The 21,318-nt window shown below is 33.7% G+C and overlaps 1 protein-coding gene across 1 annotated transcript in view; it reads left to right on the forward strand.

Annotated features, from left to right (window-relative positions):
* The first annotated feature begins 292 nt into the window (after nt 1-292).
* Nucleotides 293-21,318, forward strand: part of LIN7A (lin-7 cell polarity scaffold A) — a 153,040-nt gene continuing 132,014 nt past the window's right edge. The window contains exon 1 of the mRNA XM_076007140.1: nt 293-677. The gene's annotated coding sequence lies outside the window, so the exon portion shown is untranslated. The remainder of the gene's footprint in view (nt 678-21,318) is intronic.

Raw genomic sequence — 21,318 nt, forward strand, 5'->3', positions numbered from 1 at the left:
ATGGCAGGCTCTCCATCCGTGCATATACTGACATAAAATGATCAATTCAGTTTTCCTGACATGTAATCATTCAAAGACTCGAAAGTTCTGCAGCTGTGGTATTGGTTGGCAACAAAAATGTGCATAGCATATCTTCCTGAAAAATATATCACACAAAAACAAGCATTGCTGTCAATACTGGTAGAATCATCAACCTGGATTGCACACCATGGTGACTTATTAACCCTCTCAATATTGTACCTCAATATCCTCTGCTATTGCATCAATTCATCTAGTTACGGTGCTAGCTGAAAGAGGAACGTGTTGTTCCCTTTTGAACTGCAGCCTCTCCTAAAAGTTCCTTGGCAAATGTCCTTAGCAGCAGGCAGGATCAACTCTTCACCAATAGCAAAGGGCTTTCTAGCTTTAGCAATGCGGTTAGACACTAAGAATGATCGATGCTCTCAGTGCAGACACATTTGATGAAGTGGTGGCCTCCAGTAATTGCTTCTGTCCTTCATGTTCATGTTTTTTTCTTTTGAAAAACTCCAAAGGCTAGTATTTTAATGCGGAATGCTTGGTCTCCATGTGATGAAGCAGTTTTGAAGGTTTCATGGCTTCGTTGAATGGCTGGTCACCACATATTATACAAAGCAGGCTTGGAGAATGTGAACCACCTGTTGCAATGAACCCATAATGTAAGTAGAACTCTTGGTATTGTCTTTTAAATGAAGCTTTCATTTTCTTGGCAATCTTAGAGTCTTCTGCTGCTTCATCATTTTCTCTTTTCCCCTTTACAAAGTAACTCTCCGGTGACTTTTTTTTTTTCCTTCTAATTCTTGCTAGGGTTAGCTTGTGAACTTATTAAATCTGTGACTGAGACAAGTGTGCCCTGTGGGAAAGAGGCACTGATGGAAATGGTAAATAAAATAATGGGCGGGCCACACGTGGACTCATGCACTAAAATAAGTGTCAGATTCTGACTTAAAGCCTTCCACCAGATGCCGCTTGTCACTTGCCACTCACTGAGAGGGGTTTGATATGAGGCTGCAAGCAATTGATTTATTATGGTCTCTGTGCAGTCAAACGTCTCTGCTAATGATAATCTATATTTCCAGCTGCTCCCCAGCGCTAGCATCACTGCCTCAGCTCCACCTCAGACCATCAGGCATTAGATTCTCATAAGGAACATGCAAACCAGATCCCTCACATGTGCAGTTAACAATAGAGTTCATGCTCCTATGAGAATCTAATGTCACTGCTGATCAGACAGGAGGCAGAGCTCGGGCAATGATGCAAGTGATGGGAACAGCTGTAAATACAGATGAAGCTTGGCTCTCTCTCCTTCACCTCCTGCTGTGCAGCCCAGTTCCTACAAACTGGAACCCATCTGCAGCCTGGGGGTTGGGGACTGCAGTTTTCTATTGATTTTAGGTTGAAATAATATTTTTGGATATGTTGGATAAAATAAAACACATTATTAAAATTAATTTTGCCTTTTATTTTTTACTTTTTGCATTATAGAAACTAAAACATTCAAAATGACTCGAATGACTCACGTTATATTTCTATTGGACAGCCCTTGTGCAGAGCTAGTGTGGGTAGTGTATGATTCCAAATCTTCACAGAGGCACCAAGATGGACACTGAACATCAGACAGCAGGATAGTTGTATTTTATAACAATGTTTAATAAGATTTAATTGAAATTTTTTAAATGGTTGATTTTTTTCATTTTTTTCTTGATAGTTTTTTAACTGTCAGGAAAAAGTTCATTAGATAGCACTAAATGTGTTGCTAAAGAAGAAATGTATACAGTCTAGAATTGTGGAAACAGAGCTAGAATCATTCTTTGTGCTATGTACGAGCCTACATAGTCACAGATTACAAAGAAACATGGCTTCAACTATGACAATAGTGAAATTTGAAATATTTTGTATAATATAATTTTAAATCTCACCTTATATATATAAAGTGAGATTTCATATTTATTTTGTATTTTGCATTTCTCAGACATGCTATGAAATATCAATATACACTAGAGGAATTAAGGAAAATAACAGAAGTTACTTAAGTGAGGAATAAATGGAAAACCACACCCTAAACTCAAGAAATGCTGAGAAAAGAGGATTCTTAAAGATCTTGATTTATTTTTGGAAGTATCTGTGAAATTTCTGTATTTCATGTTATACAAATATTATATCAAACCATTATCTTGTTAAATGAAGTTAATTAATTCATGCCTTGACCCAGAAAACTAAAATTATTAATATAAAGAATCTGTCTTAAACAGTATTCTTGTTTGACCAATTCTATAAAAGATCTGAGAATCTCATGCAATTTATGTAAGTATGGAATTGTACCTTTGAAATGGTATAAAAATGTATATTATTGTGACAAAAATTTGAGGTTTTAATGTTTATCAATTGTTTAATCTCCCCATAATTTTATACAGAAGATGTTCAAAATTTTCATGTATGAGCTGCACAAAATTAATTGAAGAAAATGTTTATAATGTATAATGTATCAAAATCTCCCCTGGGCTAATGTAAATAATTGGATAGGGCATTAAATGTATTAAACCAATCTTTTAAATGCCAATAACAACAAAAAAAATTCTGAACTATAATCTTTGAAAGAGAATTAAATCACTCTTGAAATTGTGCTATCTGCAGTAGTTTGGTATGTACTGTCACTTATCATCAATAATATTAGCAAACACTTAAAAGGTAAACAAATCTAAGGTTGGTTACTTCAATCTTTGACTGTTTAAAGTACACTATTTCAAAATTTAGAGAAAATTACATTTCTAAGTTTAAAAAAGCATATGAAAATTATAAGAAAACTGACTTATTACTAACATATGAAGAGATTAAAGAAATGAAAATGTTTGCATGACTCTAAAGGAGAAGATTCACATACAAATAATACCAAAACTAATTTCTATAAAGACCATTTCCTGATTATTATAAATTGAAGATATCATCTTAATAAGGAAGAGTTGAGCAAATTGAGCCAAGTGCTTCTATATAATATCCTAACATTGAAAAATTAGAAAGAAGTCAATAAATGTATAGTTCTAGATGCTGTATTATAAGGTGGTGCAATATCTTGATATAAAAAATATGAAATTATAAAATTGAATTAAATATTGTGATAGTCTATGTAAAGTGTTAATTTTTAAAATATTACCCTTATTACAGAGTTTGATTTTATACAGTAATTATAAGCATACATATTGCTTTATAGTTGTATTAATAACTTTAGACAAATTTTTCCAAAATGAAATTATTAAAACAAATAAATCCTGTCTAAGCACTATGATGGTTCAGTAAAGGTTGTCTAATTTGGCCTTACTCTCAATAAAATACGTATAGTATGAAAACCCTGATTATGAGTAATTTTGTTGACATAAATATACAAAAAAAACTTAAATAAACTCATAATGATTTATAATATATGTATGTTTTGTTTTATTAACCATTCAAGCACTTTCCTATTTTCAATGAAAGAACCAAGCATGTGTTTTAATAATTTAAATTTGGTCATTTTTGATATTTTGCTGGCCTTCAGTAATAAAATATTACATAAGCTTAATACATATTTTTCAATGTTTTCACTAGAAAGGGATACTTGTCAACGTAGAAGGGTAGAATGTACTTCATTTAATAGCCTATAACCTTGACTTATGTAAATATTTAATCATATTGCATGTGGATATACATTTGTAATGTTTCCCAGGTCCCACAAATATCAAACTTAAAGCTGGTGGTAAGATTTGCTCTTGAAGGAAGTGAGAATTTCTATTTTTATTAATCATGTTGAAAAGCCAATAAGAGTGTCAAAATATAATTTTCTAAAAGTTAAAAATATAACTCATAAAGACATAAAATAAGCCAAGTTAAAAACTTTAAGGAGGAATTAAACCCAAGGTTAAACTGGGTCACTGGGGTATTGGAAAGACCAAAGTATGTGTAGTCACAGAAAGAGAAAAAAGTGCCGAAATGACATTGCTAAATTAAATGTAAAACCGTTTAATGTCTTCTAAGACCATAAAAAATAACCTTTAGAGTTATTTTTTTCTATCAGGCAAAAATCATTTGCATCTTAACTCGACAAAATTCATTTGCAATTTAACAGTCTTCTAAAGGTTAGTATCTAACTGCACAGCGTCTGGTACTTTATCAATAGCAAATAGTAAATCAAATAAAACTGAATCATCTTAGAAAATTAGATAAACCTGGAGCAGACCTGTTAGATCTCTCATATGCCTCAAGAAGGACATGTAGTCATTCTTTTGCATTCTAAGTTTTGGATACTTTTTCTTAGTAAGGGAAAAGAAATAAAGTCTTAAGTTGGAGTGAGGGACTTTTTTGTCTAACTGAAGCTTGGATAGCAGGCCACGACTCTGATAAATAGATAGACCCCAAAACATTCTATGTGGTATGAGTAACATGGCCCCAGACATATAGAGGTAGACCAGAGGCCAGGCCAGGAGGTGCCCTGTGACTGGGACCCTTCAAGGAGGGGCTTGGACTGGTACATTCCAAAAGCAGCCTTATTTCATTGTGATTATAATTTATTCTGTGTTTTGATAGCCTTCTTTTATCTCCAGCCTTCAGTAAGACACTACCAAGTGTTCATAGCCTTGTCTTCAACTGTGTTGTGGGAAATTAAAGTAAGGTTCTGTTCCATGTTTGGGTGAAGTATTCATGCTAGGCATGGAGAGAAAGGGGAGAAACAGTATTTGTCCTCACACTAAGACCAGTGCAGTGGTAACAGCACTGGCTTATGGAAAAGTGACCAGGGAAAGAAATATGTATGAAATTACTTATTGACATTGTTGGGCACACAAAGAATAGGAGTTACATAGGTCCTGCGTGGCTGATAGCAGTGGCAAATGAAGATAGGTCATGTAAAATACATACCTTGGCAGGTGTATAGCAGAAATACTTGGAAGGGGATCCTGGAAAAGACTGACCTTTCCCTGTGGACAAATGAGTGAGGACTCAGTGTACCTATGCTTCTTAAACTGTAGTACAATGATTACAGGTGTAAACTCTACAATCATATTATCTGGGTTCAAATCCTAATTCAACCTCTTAATATCTATGCAAATTTGACTATATTACCAAACTTCTTTATTCCTCAGTTTCCCTATTGGTAAAATAGGAGTAAAGCATACCTACCATACAGGGTTGCTATGAAAATTAAGTATCTATCTATCTATCTATCTATCTATCTATCTATCTATCTATCATCTATCTATCTATCATGTATTTTAAAATATTTAAAATAGTACATATTATACTGTGTACCTTTAGGTTATTTTTCTTTTGGCATAAGTGCTATTCCTGCCCTCCTATGTTCACCTTTTAATTGTAGGAGTGATAGCCTGCAAACTGTATTTTTCTTTCCATTTGGGTATAGATTGGAAAGTAAGAGGAAGAGAGATAGCATTTCCCTCTACCTCTTGAGATGCCTTCGGCAGAAGTAGTAGCAGCAGTGTCAGATGGGCTCCTCCATGGGGATGTGGCTCCTAGGTGCTCACTCATACGCAATAACATCAGGGGCAGAACCTCCAGCCAAGAAGTGGCAAGGCAGGGCTGTCAACCAGGAGTAATGCCACCTCTGGATGAAGGAATAACTCTCTAGACTTCTTGGTTCACCCAGCCCTTCCAACAATTTTCTACCTAATTCCCTGCAATAAATCTCTCTGCAGCTGAAATATCTAGAATGATTTCTGTTTTCCTGATTGATGGACACAGCTATGCCATTATTAGAATCATTTATAGCAATATTGTTATTACTATCCTCAGGAACATTATCCAGGGACCAAAATGTATAACAATGTAACCTTCCTACTCAACTTTTCCAATCTACTACTATAATTATTTTTCCAAGATTGTCCTTGGACCAGAAGTATATGTAATGAATGATCAAAGTTATATGAACTGATGTGTCATCTAACTACTCTATTGTAGGTTTATCTCCTTCACTGATCAATGGTCTAATGGGAGGAGAGACTTAGTTCATTCAAAACCAGTCTAAGAAAGATCATAGCTATATTGGAGAACATATTTTGAACAATTTGAAAAATGTATAATCAATAATAATAGAGTTGTTATGCCCTACATAAGGCAACTATGTCTAGAAACACTGTGTGATTTACTTGTAATACATTATTTTTTTCCAGCTATCTATTGATTATCCGTGACTTATAACAGTTTGAAGAAGGAAATATACACTGCACATGTAATCTTGTTTCACAGCTGAAGCAAAGTTCATTTCCAATAGCCATTCTGCCTTGGTACCAGGAAATTTGATAAACAAATTTAATATACAGAACTATAAATTTACAGAAGAAATTGTGAATGTGAAGGCTAACTGAAAAATAATTTTTAAAAAATGGTCCAGAAAATTCAGAACTTATATAGAGGGAAAGTATCTGGCTCAGCAACGGACTTAAATGATCTAAGATTAAAATTAGTCTGATTCACATTAGGTTTCCTTAATTTTTCTTTGATTCTCATTCTTCTCTACCTTTAAAAATTTAAGTTGATCTTTGTTTGTTTGTTTGTTTGCTTGTTTGTTTTTGAGACAAGGTCTGGCTCTGTCTACTGAGCTAGAGTGTAGTGGCGTCATCAGAGCCTACTGCAATCTCAAACTCCCGGGCTCCAGTGATCCTTCTGCATCAGCCTCCCAAGTAGCCACCACACCCAGATAATTTTTCTATTTGTATAGAGACAGTTCTCACTCTTGCTCAGGCTGGTCTCAAACTCCTGGCCTCAAGCAATCCTCCCACCTCCCACCTCAACCTCTCAAAGTGCTAGGATTACAGGTGTGAGCCACTGTACCTGGCCTTAATTCTATCTTTGAATTATCATATCCTTCTTTCCTCATTGTCTTTTCCTTTTAGACTCTGGAGAAGACTATTACTGAATTTGTCATCTCCATATACTGGCTTTCCTGGCAAACAAAAGGCTCCTTATTACATGGTCACGCAAATATATAACTAGTCATGAACATTAGCTGCAAAAATAACTTTACTTTGGATGACTCTTTCCAATGGTTTTCTTGGTAAGTCAGAACTTTTTAATAATAACCTTTAGGATATAACTGTACAATATGTGACTAAAAATAAATAAGAATGATATGCATATATGACACGTAGAAACGACATCATTGTTATAGTCCCACCACTTGAAATATTTGATTAATGTGTATGTGAGTTAGTCTACTACTTTCTGAAAGCTAGGAAAAGAAAATACAGTGCACTGCTGTAATATAATATGAAGAGTCATTGATTGGAAGACAGTAGAACAAAATAAAAATAACGCTGGTTTTATAATCAGACTACTTAATATCAATGCCTAACTCTTTCTTTCTAAGGATTATTATATATCTCTCTCGCTCTTTTCTTTCTCTCTCTCCCTCCCTTACTCTCTTTTTCTCTTTCCTCCTCTCTCACAATTGCTCTCATTCTTGTTTTCACTCTCCTTCACTTACATGTGCATAAGACACATACACACCTCATATCAAATGGAGCAAAGTAGAGACATGAGCCAAATTCAGCCTGTCACCTATTTTTGAAAATAAAATTTTGTTGGAATATGGCCATACCCCTTTGTTTACATATTGTCTATGGCTGCTTTTTCTCTCCAAAAGCAGTTTAGTAGTGAAGTGACTATCTGGCTGCAAAAGCCTAAGATGTTTACGATCTGGCCCTTTACAGAAAACTTTTGCTATCACTAGTTTATAGTAAACTCAAGAAATGTTAGTCTCCCCATTTTTTTTTAGTTTGAGAAACTACGGCAGATCACCTGGTGTCCTAATCTTGGTTTAAGACCATTCTTCATGAGAGAAACCAGGGTTCCTTGGAGAAATGGTTGATTCTGGAACTGGGGCAGAAAATATACACTATGAGCTTGGAGCATTTTGTAGTACCAGAATGTAAAGAAGTGCTTAAAAACAAAAACAAAACAAGTAATGGAGGTATGTCATTTGGGTACAGGAGAAAAATGAAAGTACTCCCAATGGCTAAACCTGGAGCAAGTTGAGTAAATAAATAAATAAATAAATAAATAAAGATTGTATTGGATTATAATCAGAGTTTAAATTAGTCTCAGTGAATCCATATTGACATAAATAACTGATTAGATAAAGAAATAAGGGAGATAACAAACAAATTTCCAGTGCAGAATTCCAAATAATTTATGTTGACACTGACCTCGAAGAGGTGGAATATAACTAAGTGTCCACATCTCAAGCCTGAGCTACCTTCCAAAGAGAACAGCATGGAAAAGAAGAAAAATGAATTACTTTACAGTGGAGAAAGCTGGCAAATGGTATTTCAAACAGGTGATCAAAGTTAACATCAACAGTAATAAATCAGGTTGATAATACATGCCCTTGATATTATGTGATAAGAATGGTATTGTGCCTCCTCAGTCTTCCTCCACAAAATATACATTCCAGGTCTGATCATTAGAAAAATATCAGATAAATCCCAATTGAGAGACATTCTGCAAAATATCTGATCAGTATGCCTCAAAACTGTCAAGGTCATCAAAAAACTAGGAAAGTTAGAGGAATTGTCACAGCCAAGAAGAGGGTAAGAAAACATAACTGCTGAATGTAATGTGTTTTCCTGGATAAAATCCTGGAACAGAAAAAGGTAATTAGGTAAAAACTAAAGAAATCTGAATAATTATAAACTTCAGTCAATTAGATAATAATTTAGATTATTATGGTTAGCTAATGTACCAATATTCTTGTCATATTAATTATAACAGATTTATCATGTAAGATAGCAACAAGAGGGAAACTAGATGTGTGGTATATGTGAACTCTCTGTATTATTTTTGCAATTTTTCTGTAAACCTGAAACTATTTTAAGTTAATAGTTTATTTTACAATTTGGCAGAAAACACCCATAAAGTTATTGCACTTGACACCTTTAGATGTAGAAATTATTTCATCATGGGTCTTACAAAGCAAAATAGAATTAACAAAAGAGTTCCAAATATGTTTATTCTCTTACAGTAATATGCTGTACTAAAATGTTTTACTTGAAAACTTTTGCAGCTTTCACATTTATAACTAATGGGCTCCTATCCTAAAAATGCTAGAGAAATACAAAACTCTATTTCAAGTAGAAAAGACAAAAATAGTAGGAAATGGCAGCCATGCTCTGAATATAATAAAGTCATTTAGAGGTTCTATATAAAAGCAGTGCAAAAAAGAAAGAAGGCTATAGTCAAAGGGTAAAATCTGCTGGGGACATATTTAATTCAAGTATTGTATTTTGGAAACTACCCAAAAAACAGTAAGAAAGTTAGCACCATCTCTGAGAAATTATAGTGAGCAATACAAAAGAATGGCAGTTCATTTTTATATTTGGAGGGAAAAATCAGGATAAGAAAGAGAATAAATTTTTCCTACATTTGAAGAAAAAAATACTCTAACCCATAAATATATTTCCTAAGAAATAACTACCTCCAGGTATAAAGTGTGCAGCAAGGACAATTCTATGCCAAGAATAAATCTAAAATTAACACAGTTCATCCTAGGTATTGCTAAAACTTGAATGCTTTAAAAAGTTAAGCAAAGAAATCTAAAGCTGTAATCTGAAGTGTTTTAAGTCCATGACAACATACAGAGTTATAAAATGAAGGTTTAAGCCAAATTAAGCCATGCTGGAAACCTTTCTGAAAGAAAAACTGATATTGAACAAGGATCACGTCAGGTCATGTCAGAATAGGGTATCATTGTCACCCTGGGCCTCTGATGCCAGAAGCAAAGTGATAGATCCTGATTCTATCCCCAGGAAATCTTTATTTCAATATATACATATATAAGGAAACAATTCAATCATTTAGAAGACTGATGATATTTCCACCAAAAGGCACATTATTGTGAATGTAGTTAACCACAAATCTAGGTTTTCCCAATGTAATAAGATAACATTTAAATCACCTTGCCTTTGCTTTGAAAATACTTTTTTTTTTTTTTTTTTTTTTTTTTTTGAGACAGAGTCTCACTTTGTTGCCCGGGCTAGAGTGAGTGCCGTGGCGTCAGCCTAGCTCACAGCAACCTCAAACTCCTGGGCTCGAGTGATCCTTCTGCCTCAGCCTCCCAGGTAGCTGGGACTACAGGCATGCGCCACCATGCCCGGCTAATTTTTTATATATATATATCAGTTGGCCAATTAATTTCTTTCTATTTATAGTAGAGACGGGGTCTCGCTCAGGCTGGTTTTGAACTCCTGACCTTGAGCAATCCGCCCGCCTCGGCCTCCCAAGAGCTAGGATTACAGGCGTGAGCCACAGCGCCCGGCCTGAAAATACTTTTTAAAAACACTGATAGTGCTCAAACAACTCAAGATAGTAAAGTGATTTCACCTATGTATTCCCTAATGCTAGATCAGAAAATGTCTTAAATAGAAAATATGTATTAGCTTATTAGTGCTGAATATTAATACGTAAATATAGAAAAACAATATAATATGCAATTAGGAATTAAGTTGCCTAAATACTTTTCAAAATGTGATTATGCTGATTAGCTCTAAACCGAGTACACAAATTCTTCACATGTTTGCTTTGGCCTATTATCATTGCTTGGATCTTTAAAAAGAAAACAACTTATATTTCTATCAATAAAGAGCAAAACAGTGAGGGAGAACCAAACTTAAGACTAATCCCTTTGCCTGTTTGATAGTTATGCTGTTTAATTTCTTCAGTAAAAGGGAAAGATTAATTTTACTTGAACCATTATAGCCTTCGCACACATCACTTACCAACATTCATTTATTTAACAAATGTTTATTGATCACCAAATTTGCATCAGTCATTATGTCAAATCTCTGGGAATATCACTGTAAATAAAATCAGAAAGAGTCTCTGTTTTCAAGGAGTTTATAATCTGATAGAAGAGACTGATATTAGTTAAATAGTCGCAAGAACAAATGTGACATTGCTCTTGCAATAATTGCTAGGGAAGACAGATGAATGGTGCTATATGATTTAGTCAAAGAGATGACAAAAGCTTCTCTAAGGGTATCATACTCGAGATAAGATATAAAGAGTAAGTAAAAGTTTACTAGATCAAGGCAAGAGGGAAAATCGTCCAGGTGGAGGGAAGAATGTACTCTAAAGCTTTATAGTAGAAGGTAGTTTGGACCATAGATGAACTTTGAAATCCATAGTAAGAAAGTTTACCTTTTCCATAAGAGAGTAGGAAGGCATTTAACTTTTAACCAAAAGTGACATGACCATTTTTTCACTTAAGAAATTTCATGCAGTCTCTACAAAGTGGATAAATGATGAGATGGGGCTGGCCTGGATGCAAGTAGATTAGCTGAAGGGCTATTATAGTATCAGGAGTCAGATAATGAAAAGTTAAGCCATGATGTTTTCCCTGGAGTTAAAAAGTGGATAGGTTTGAGAGCCATTTAGGAAATAATATGCGCTGGACTTCATGCTGGATTGCATATGGGATGGGAAAATAAAAGAGAGAAAGAGAAACAGGTGCAAAAATTAGCCTCTGGGTTTCTGACTAGTAAAACCTGATGGATATTGGGGCTATTCATTGAGATAGATTACCAAAAAAGATCATTAAAATGTGGGAAGATGATGTGGAGTAGAATGAGTTCATTTTGAGATGATGAGTTAAGAGACCACTGAAATATACAAGAAGAATTGGCACTTCCAGAATGGCTTTTATGCATGAAAAATGTCTGGAGCTCAATAAGAGGAGTGATCTTTGGGGCATTTTAACTTGCACTACTCCCATCACCCTCTTCCTGGTTCCATAATAGCACTGAAAACCAACAGGCTGAATATTTTATAGTTGTAACAACCAGCAGACTAGCAGCCACTGGAGGGAGCAAAGTGGATTTGGAGCTTCCTATATATCTGATCCCTAGAGAAACATTTAATCTTTCTAGCAGCTCCTATGTAAAGCTCCGTTATCAGGGCTTGCATTTATTTGATCTAACTCAGAACTCTCTCTGTTTAAAAATATTGGCAATTTTTTAACATTGCAGCTGACTGAGGCAGTGGTACCAACTATAGCTAATAAGAGGTTAACTAAAAATCTTAAAGGGAAAACTGGGGAATAAGATACCCAGTTAAGATACCCAGCATTTGTAAAGGTCCAACATATTTCTGGAAATCTAGAAGGCCATGCTCATATGAAAGGCTATACATATATCCAGGAATGAGAAGGCCCTAATCTTTCATGTCTGGCTGATATTGATGCTTTGCTCAAACAGAAAGTAAAGACTAAGGCAGAGTTTTATCTGTGTGTTAGAACATTGAAGGGATATACTACCATAAAAACAGTACTTCTTGGCAAAGACTTGGTGACTTATTGGTTCAAGGTGTTTTAGGAAATCTCTGTCTAATCATTATCTGATTAAGTTAACTGAAAAGAAATTTCATTGGCTGCACACAACAAAGCTCACAGACTTTATAAAATTAGTCCAAAAAGTAACTAAGCAAGCAATGCTCTTCGCTTTGTTCAGCATCAGCAACGACAAAAACAATGACAATAAATGGTAACGATAACAAATCCTGGGTAATGAGGAGTTGATTTTCAAAATTACCACATTATGTTATTATAAATGTCCAACTTTTCAATAGAAAATTATACAACACATACATACACAAATAAACCAGAAAAGTAGAGCATATATAGATGAAATAGAAGTGAGTAGAAACTGTGGCTAACAAAGTCAGATATTGGACTTACTAGATAAAGACTTTAAATCAGCTAGTATGATTATATTTAAAGAAATAATAGAAACCATGTCTGAAAAGTTAAAGGAAAGTATGAGAAAGTTTCTTCACCAAATAGAATATTGGTGAAGAAACAGAAATTATTTAAAAATCACCAAATAAAAATTCTGAAGTTGAAAAAGACAATAACTTCAATAACTACCTTTAAATAATGAATAGAACAGCTAGGAAGAAGAACTAGAAAAGAAAATAGAAGACCTGAAAAATACTATAGACAAACTGGACCTATATGTCTACACAACACTTCACCCAATAAAAGAAAAATGTACACTTTTCTCAAGTGTGAAGGGAACATTCTCCAGTATAGACCATATGTTAGGCCATAAAATAACTGTCAATATAGTTAAAAGGATTGAAATTATACAAAGTCTATTTGCCAACTATAATGAAATGGAATAATAGAAGGAAGGAAACAGAAGAAGATGGAAAATTCACAAATAGGAGGACCTTAACCAATGCACTCCCAAGGAACCAACTGCTCAAAAAAGAAATCCCAATGGAAATTACTTTGAGCTTAATAAGAATAAAAGCATAACATATGGCAATTTATGGTACACAGCTAACTTAGTGTTTAGAGGTACATTTATATCTTTAAATGCCTTTATTTAAGAAAAAAGAAATATTTCAAATCAATAATCTATGCTTCCACTTTAAGAAACTAGAAAAAAAAGTTAAACCCAAAGCAAGAAAAAGGAAGGAAATAATAGATATTGCAGTAGAAATTAGTGAAAGAGAGAATAGAAAAATAATAGTCAATACCAGCAAAATCAAAAGTTGGTTCTTTTAAAAAAATCAACAAAATTGAAAAATTTTTGCTAGATTTATTAAGGAAAATGGAAGAAGATTCAAGTTACTATTAATAGAATCTGGAATGAGCGCGAGACATCACACCACCTACCTCACAGGAATAAAAATATTACAAGGGACTATTATGAGCAATGGAATGCTAACTTATTAGGTAACATAGATAAAATGGACAAATCCTAGAAATATAAAACTATCTAAATTGAAGAAGAAATAGAAAATATGAACAGATCTATAACAATCAAAAAGATCAAATTAGCAAACAAAATATTTCTCATGAGGAAAAGTCCAGACCCAAATGACTTCACTTGTGAACTACAAATAGAAATAAATCCATCTTTAGGAACTGCAATACTTAATATTCTTATTTGACTATACTCCCCAAATTGATCTACAGAGCCAGGGCAATCCCTACAAAAATCTCATCTGCCTTATTTGCATAAATTACAACATGATGCTAACATTCATATTGAAATGCAATGGATCCAGAGTAGATTAAAATAGTCTTGAAAAATAATATCAAAGTTAGAGAACTCATACTTTCTGATTTCAAAATTTACTACAAAGCTACCATAATCAAAATAATGTGGTACTGGCATATCAACAGAAATGCAGATAAGTCAAATAGAACTGAAAGTCTAGAAGTAATCCTTTGCATTTATGGTCAATTGATTTACCACAAGGGTGCTAAGACAGTTCAATGGAGAATAATAATTTTTCAACAAATGGTGCTAGAAAAACTGGATATCCATGTTTTTGCATGTGAAATAAATAGACAATACATTAACAAGTGTTTGGTATGCAGAAGTTGGAATCCTCATATATCCATGGTGACATTATAAAATGCAGCCGCTTTGAAAAAACATTTGGCAATTCTTCAATATATTAAACATAGAGTTGACATAATGAATTAAAACAGACCCCCTACTTCACACCACATACAAATATTATAGGTATATGAATCACTGACCTAAATGCAAAAGCTAAACCTTTAAATCTTTTAGAGGAAAATACAGGAGTAAATCTTTCTGTCTTTGGATTAAGCAATGGTTTCTCAAATGTGACACCAAAAAAACAAACAACAAAAGAAAAAAAAAAACAGATAAATTGAATCTCATCAAAATTTTTAAAAACTTCTATGTTTTGAAGAACATCATCAAGTAAGTAGAAAGAAAACACACAGAATAAGAAAAAATATTTGCAAATAATATATGCGATAAGGGAATTATATCCAGATATATAAAGAACTCTTACAACTCATCAATAGAAGACAAAAATCCAATTTGAAAAATGTATAGTATTTGAATAGAAATTTATCCAGAGAAGATACACAATAGGCGATAAGCACATGGAAAGATGCTCAACATTATTAGTTGTTAAGAAAATGTAAATTAAAGCCATAATTAGATACCACTTCACACCTACTTAGATGGCTAAGATAAATAGACAATTACAAAAACAAGTGTTGGCTAGAAGGTGAAGAGATTGGTACATTCATATGTTGCTAGTGAGATTGTAAAGCTGTACCCCTACATGGGAAAGAGGTGTAGCAGCTCCTTGAGTTGTACCCTAAGATTCAGCAATTCTATTCTTAGGTATAAGCCTAAGAGAAATGAACACCTATGTCCACACAAAAGCTCATACGTGAATGGTCATAGCAGCATTATTTATATTAGCAAAAAAAAGTAGATACACCCCAAATATCCATCAACTCATCAGTGGATTTTTAAAATATCATATCTATGCAAAGAAATGTTTGGCCATAAAAAGGAATGAAATACTGATACATGCTACTGATACATATTTTACCTTGAAAACATTATGGTAAGGAACAAAGCCAGACATAAAAGATCACATATTGTATGATTCCATTTACATTAAATGTCCAGAATAAGTAAATCTAAAGAAACAGAAGATTAGTGGTTTCTAGGAGTTAGGGGAAGTGGGAATAGAGAGTGACTGCTAATAGGCATGGGGTTTCTTTTTGGGGTGATGAAAATAGTCTAAAATTAGATGTCAGTGTTAGCTGTACAACTTTGTTAATATACTTAAAACCATTCAATTGCACACTTCATTTTTTTCTTAGTGTAAACACTTCATTACTTATGTAGACAGAAAAAATAAGAATAAGCCCAAAATGCCAGCTCCCTGTGATCCTTTTCTCACGCATCAAAAAGGATGACACTGAAACAAAAAGGGCCGATGACTGAAACATGAGTTGTGGAATATCCTTTGCTGGGGAACTAATTTTAGGCTGCAGCTAAGTAGTTTTATATTCTTCAGCTCCATTCTGAGGTACACAACACTTTAAATGGGTGAATTTTATGTCATGTGAATTATATTTCAATAAAATTGTTAGAAAAACAATTTTTAAAGATAAAATGATAATGTTTAGTGTTTACAGGAAAGAAGTCTGAGTGCAAGTCAGAAAGTTTTCTGTTAATATGTTGATGAATAGATTGGTTTATAATGAAGTTACAAAGTACAATTTCTTTAAAAGCATATAAAAAAGTAAGGGTGATGTGGAGCCCAGGGATTACATGAGTAAATGGTTACAGACAACATCTTAGAGATATTACATGTATGTTCCTGGTTTGCACTGGCTTAAAGCTATCATTTCAGAAAACAAAAATACGTCAAAAGTTACTTTGAAACCAGGCAAGAAATATTAAGATAAAAGTAGCCAGCTAAGATTAAAGCATATGGTCTTGTCCTATTCCCCAAACTTCTTAAACTTTTCAAAGGCATTTGTATAACAGAACAAAGCAAAAAGACAGTGAAATCTAAAGGGAGCCATTCACAGTAATTGAAATAGCCAAATGTAAAATGCAAATAGTTTTTAAGGCATTAGTTCTGTGCTTTGAGAATGCATAAAGGTTTTTCAAGAGAAGCTTAAGATAGGCACAGTTTATGATTAGAGAAAAGAGATCTGTGGAAAGTAATATAGAGATACCTCAAAGAGCTACAAGTAGAACTACCATTTGATCCAGCAATCTCATTACTGGGCATCTACCCAAAGGAAAAAAAGACATTCTATAAAAAAGACATCTGCACTTGAATGTTTATAGCAGCACAATTCACAATTGCAAAGATGTGGAAAGAACCCAAGTGCCTATCCATACATGGATGGATTAATAAAATGTGGTATACGTACACCATGGAGTTCTACTCAGCCACAAAAAACAATGGGGACCTAGCACCTCTTGTGTTATCTTGGTTAGAGTTGGAGCCCATTCTACTAAGTGTCAAAAGAATGAAAAAACAAGAACCACATGTAATCACCATCAAATTGGTATTAACTGATCAACACTTATGTGCACATATAGTAATAACATTCATCGGGCATCAGGCAGCTGGGAGGGAGGAGTAGGAGATGGATATATTCACACCTAATGGGTGCGGTGTGCACTGTCTGGGGGATGCACAGGCTTGAAGCTCTGACTCGGGTGGGGCAAAGGTAATATATGTAACCTAAACGTCTGTACCCCTGTAATATGCTGAAATTTTAAAAAGAGAGATTTCAATTAAAAAGAAATATTCATTTCCATATATGTGGTACATTCAAACCACTGCAGAGGTCTTAGAGTCGATCATATACATCTGTGAGAAAAGCTAAAAAAAACCACTTTGAGTGTGTTAGCTTTTACAAGGAATACATTGTAACATCAAATGAATCAGTCTGTAGCCTCATTGTCTTAATTATGTGTCTCTATTGTTTGGTCCATATTAGAATCTTATTCAAAGACGTAGTCATAGCAATTGAAATTTCCATGTGAGGTAACTTGCTAGCATATAAACAACCTCATGGGCAACCTTGAATATCAATGTCAGAACTATCAACAAGGAACAGATTGGAATGTAGAAATTTCATATTAGCTTTTTAAAATGTTTTTATTTTTAACTATTATGGGTATGTAATAGTTGTATATATTTATAGTGTACATTTGATGTTTTGATACAGGAATACAATGTGGATTGATGAAATCAGAATGACTGTAGTATCCATCACTTCAGGCATTTATCATTTCTTTGCGTTAGGAACATTCCAAATCCACACTTTTAATTATTGAACAGTGATATGATCCATGGTGGGGTTTTTAGATGTAGTTTTCTGAGAATTGGGAGGTTGGGCAGAGTGGAAGAAAGATAAGGTTTGGGATATGGCTCACTAGGGAAAGTGGTTACATTCCTTAGCCTCTGTGTGTGCCGATTTGCTCCTCTATAAATAGAGAATAATATCTTCTTCATAGAGATATAGGAATGATGAAATAAAATAATATTAATAAATATTCTGTGTGTACCTGGCATATACAGTAGGGCCTCAATCACTATAGCTATAATTATTTCTGTAATTATCAAATACTATTTTATTTTATAGCAATGAAAAGCATCAGATAAAAGCAAGTTGTGACATTGTTAAGTAAGTCACACATCACTATGATAACCTTTGGCCAAAGCAATTTCATGTCATAGGAACTTGACTTTCATTGTCATGAGGAAAGACGATGAAAAATAATAATCTCTACTTAAATATGGCACACAGGTACAGTGTGTATAAAACAGTGTTTTCTTCATTTTTCAGTTTAAAATAAAAAGGAAAGATTTCTCTCAAAGAGATCATAGAATAACTGGTAGAATGAGACAAATGAATGAAAAATGTCAAACCCTTGTTGACCCTCTTTCCTTCACAGAGGAAAAGAAAAACTTCGGAAAATGGTTATTTTTCAAATGACTATGCTTGTCACTCAGAATAGACATATATTGGGGTCCTCACAAATATTTCATATTTATACAAGATATACTCTGTTCTTACCAATCTATTAAAACCAAGAAAATTTAGCTACAGAGTTGCATTGGTGCATACATTACAGCAAATTTTTAATACAATTTTCATTCTTCCCTGCCAGCTCATAGGTGTCATGAAATCAGTGTATCTTGTTCACCTATTAGTATCTTAAGTACACCACACAATCTCTAGTATGGCATTAATACAACACTGAATAAATTTTGGTTGAACGAAGGGATATTCAGACTGGGTATGTTAAGAATACACCTTTCAGTAGGAAAGAATACACCTGCTACCACTGTATACAACTCATCTTTATACAAGTGGAGGCAGGGACTCCCAGTGTCTAATGGCTCTATCAGAGAAAAGTTCAATGGAGGTGATAGTGACAAAGGGGTAGACATTTAAGTAACTGGCAGTACAAAAAGTGTGGGGTGTGTGTGTGTGTGTGTGTGTGTGTGTGTGTGTGTGCAAGGATAGAAATGGACATGGAGGCTTCAGGACAGAGCACCTAGAGGAACCATCATTCCTTTGTGGATTCTAGCTGGGTTTGGCTATGATATTGAAGTGTTGCCAGGTAGAAGGCTTTGTGTTGGCTAAGGAGCCAAAAATATTTATGCAGGAGGAGTAAACTGGTAGGTGTTAGTGCAGTAGAGTTACACTGTAGGTACATTCAATTTTTGGGTTGGATTTAGAAGACAACCCTCACTTAATCTGCATTTAATGCCTAAGAACATAAGATTGACTCCTGTTCAGTAGGGCCTCCAAAAGTACTGGCAGACTGGAAAGACAGGGTGCAGGCAGCCAAGGTGATCTCCATATCTTTTCCAAGAATAGTGTGCACGTCAATCTGCTCAAGCATGATTTAGATTAAAATCCAATAAGCATTACCTACTGTGTGCCAGGTGACATTTATCTCCCTAGGAAACAATGTATTTATATTAATTAAGTTTACAGAAGCAGATTTATTAAAACAGAATGTAGTAAATCCTTCAGGTAAACAGAAACATTTTAGAATTCTCATCCATCATTTGTTCTTTATCAGGAATTTTATAGTTATCATAAAGCCAACAGAAATAGTAAACATACTTACTGAACACCAGAAAGTTTCAAACCATTTACACAGATTATCTCAGTTGATTCTCACAACAACCTGTTCCATAGGTCCAATTATAATCCACGTTTACACATGTGGATATGGAGCAAGTGATATTAAGTTATTCACCAAGGTCACACTGCTTCTGAGTGACGGATCTGGGATTCAAAGTCAGCAGGCTGATTTCAAAGCAGGGACTCAAACTCTAAGGTCACCGTGTCACTGTGCGGTGGATCACTCACTACCTAGGGATTGAATTTGTTCTGCCTCAAATTTAGCTCAGTATTTCCCAAATTTTAATGCATTTATAAATTACTATATAAAAGTATAGATACCAAATTAAGTTTTATGGGTAATAGGAGGAATTTCAAGGGTGAGTTTTGCCTTGCTAGCTGACTTTAGAACTTAATCCTAGTAAGAAGCAATCTTGCAGTAATTTGCAAAATCTCAGACAACCTGTAAAGCAAATGCAATGTAAGTAGATGCTACCCCTCTCTAACAGGGTGCTTGGATATGTTACTTATAGATAAATTATCAATTCATTAGGACCCAGACTTTTTAGGTAATACTAGTCAGCCTGTTGTATTGTAGTTGGTATATAAAATTTTAAAAAAACATAAATATTTAGAAATATATTTTTTTAGATTATCACCTAATCAGACAAGCCTTACTCACTATTTATTTATTTATTAATTAATTTGTCCCTTTCTTCATCCCTTTCCTTTTTTCCTTCTATTTATTATTCATTTACTACTATGTGTTAGATTTGCAGACAAGACCAAACAAAATAAAGCAAAATCCAAACATGGTCTTATTCACATGCAATTTATATCCTTTAAATGAGTAGGGAGCTTCTACATGTCTCAGTATTGGTTCAACTTTTAGAAACATGCTGAATATTAATCAGTAGAATTAAGTCATTTGCCTAAAATCATAGAAAAATATGAGATGCATAGAATTATATCTTGATGTTTATATTTTAGAACTCTATTGGATAAAATTCTGGTACAAAATGAGGATTATAAGAATATAGTTTGAACATGGTAAATGCATTTGTTTTTCATCATGATATTTTCCTTTTACAGCTAGATAATAGAAAGAATGTGTTCAGCTCTAAAAATTTCCATCTGTTATCAAGCTGGGAGATCAATTGCAGTTGTCTATATTCTATTTTTATATTTCCATATTTAAAATCTTCTTAATAAGAATTTCTGGATTTTTAACTCCTAAAAGTTCCAACAATATAAATAGAATTAGACAATAGTTTGATACTTGATTGCTATTGTACCCAAATGTAAACTTCTAAGTCACGAGTAACACCAGAATATTATTCAATAAATTCTTTAGTAAGCAATGAGTTTCTGGCCAAGAGGAATACAAAGGTTAACCTATATCTCATTCCGAAAAAATAGGGAAAAGCCCATCTGGGAGTCTCTATCTCATCTGATGGAAATAAGGATGTTACCAAGTTTTAGAAAAACATCTTAACATATTTTGATTTGTTTAAACTTTAAAATTAACTTGGATTTTGTATACCTAGAAAAATTAATGAATAACTCATGGTTTCCATACAGATAAAATAAAAAGTCCTGAAAATCACCAAAAAAGCCTATGAACAAATACAGTTGAATAATTCTTTGTACCATAGAATGCGCTCAGGTTTATAAAAATTAAATGGCAATTTTAAAAGGCTTTTTTTATCAAAATAGAATTTTTCATCAAAATACTTAAATTTTGAGATAAACAAGGTAATCAAATATTTAAACACATACATGATGTCAAAATCTTACAAATTTAATTTGAGTGTTTATTTCACTAAAATATTTAATAAAATTTGTAACCTAATGGAAATTTG

This window comes from Microcebus murinus, chromosome 10 (genome assembly GCF_040939455.1).
Source record: "Microcebus murinus isolate Inina chromosome 10, M.murinus_Inina_mat1.0, whole genome shotgun sequence".
Lineage (NCBI taxonomy): Eukaryota > Metazoa > Chordata > Mammalia > Primates > Cheirogaleidae > Microcebus > Microcebus murinus.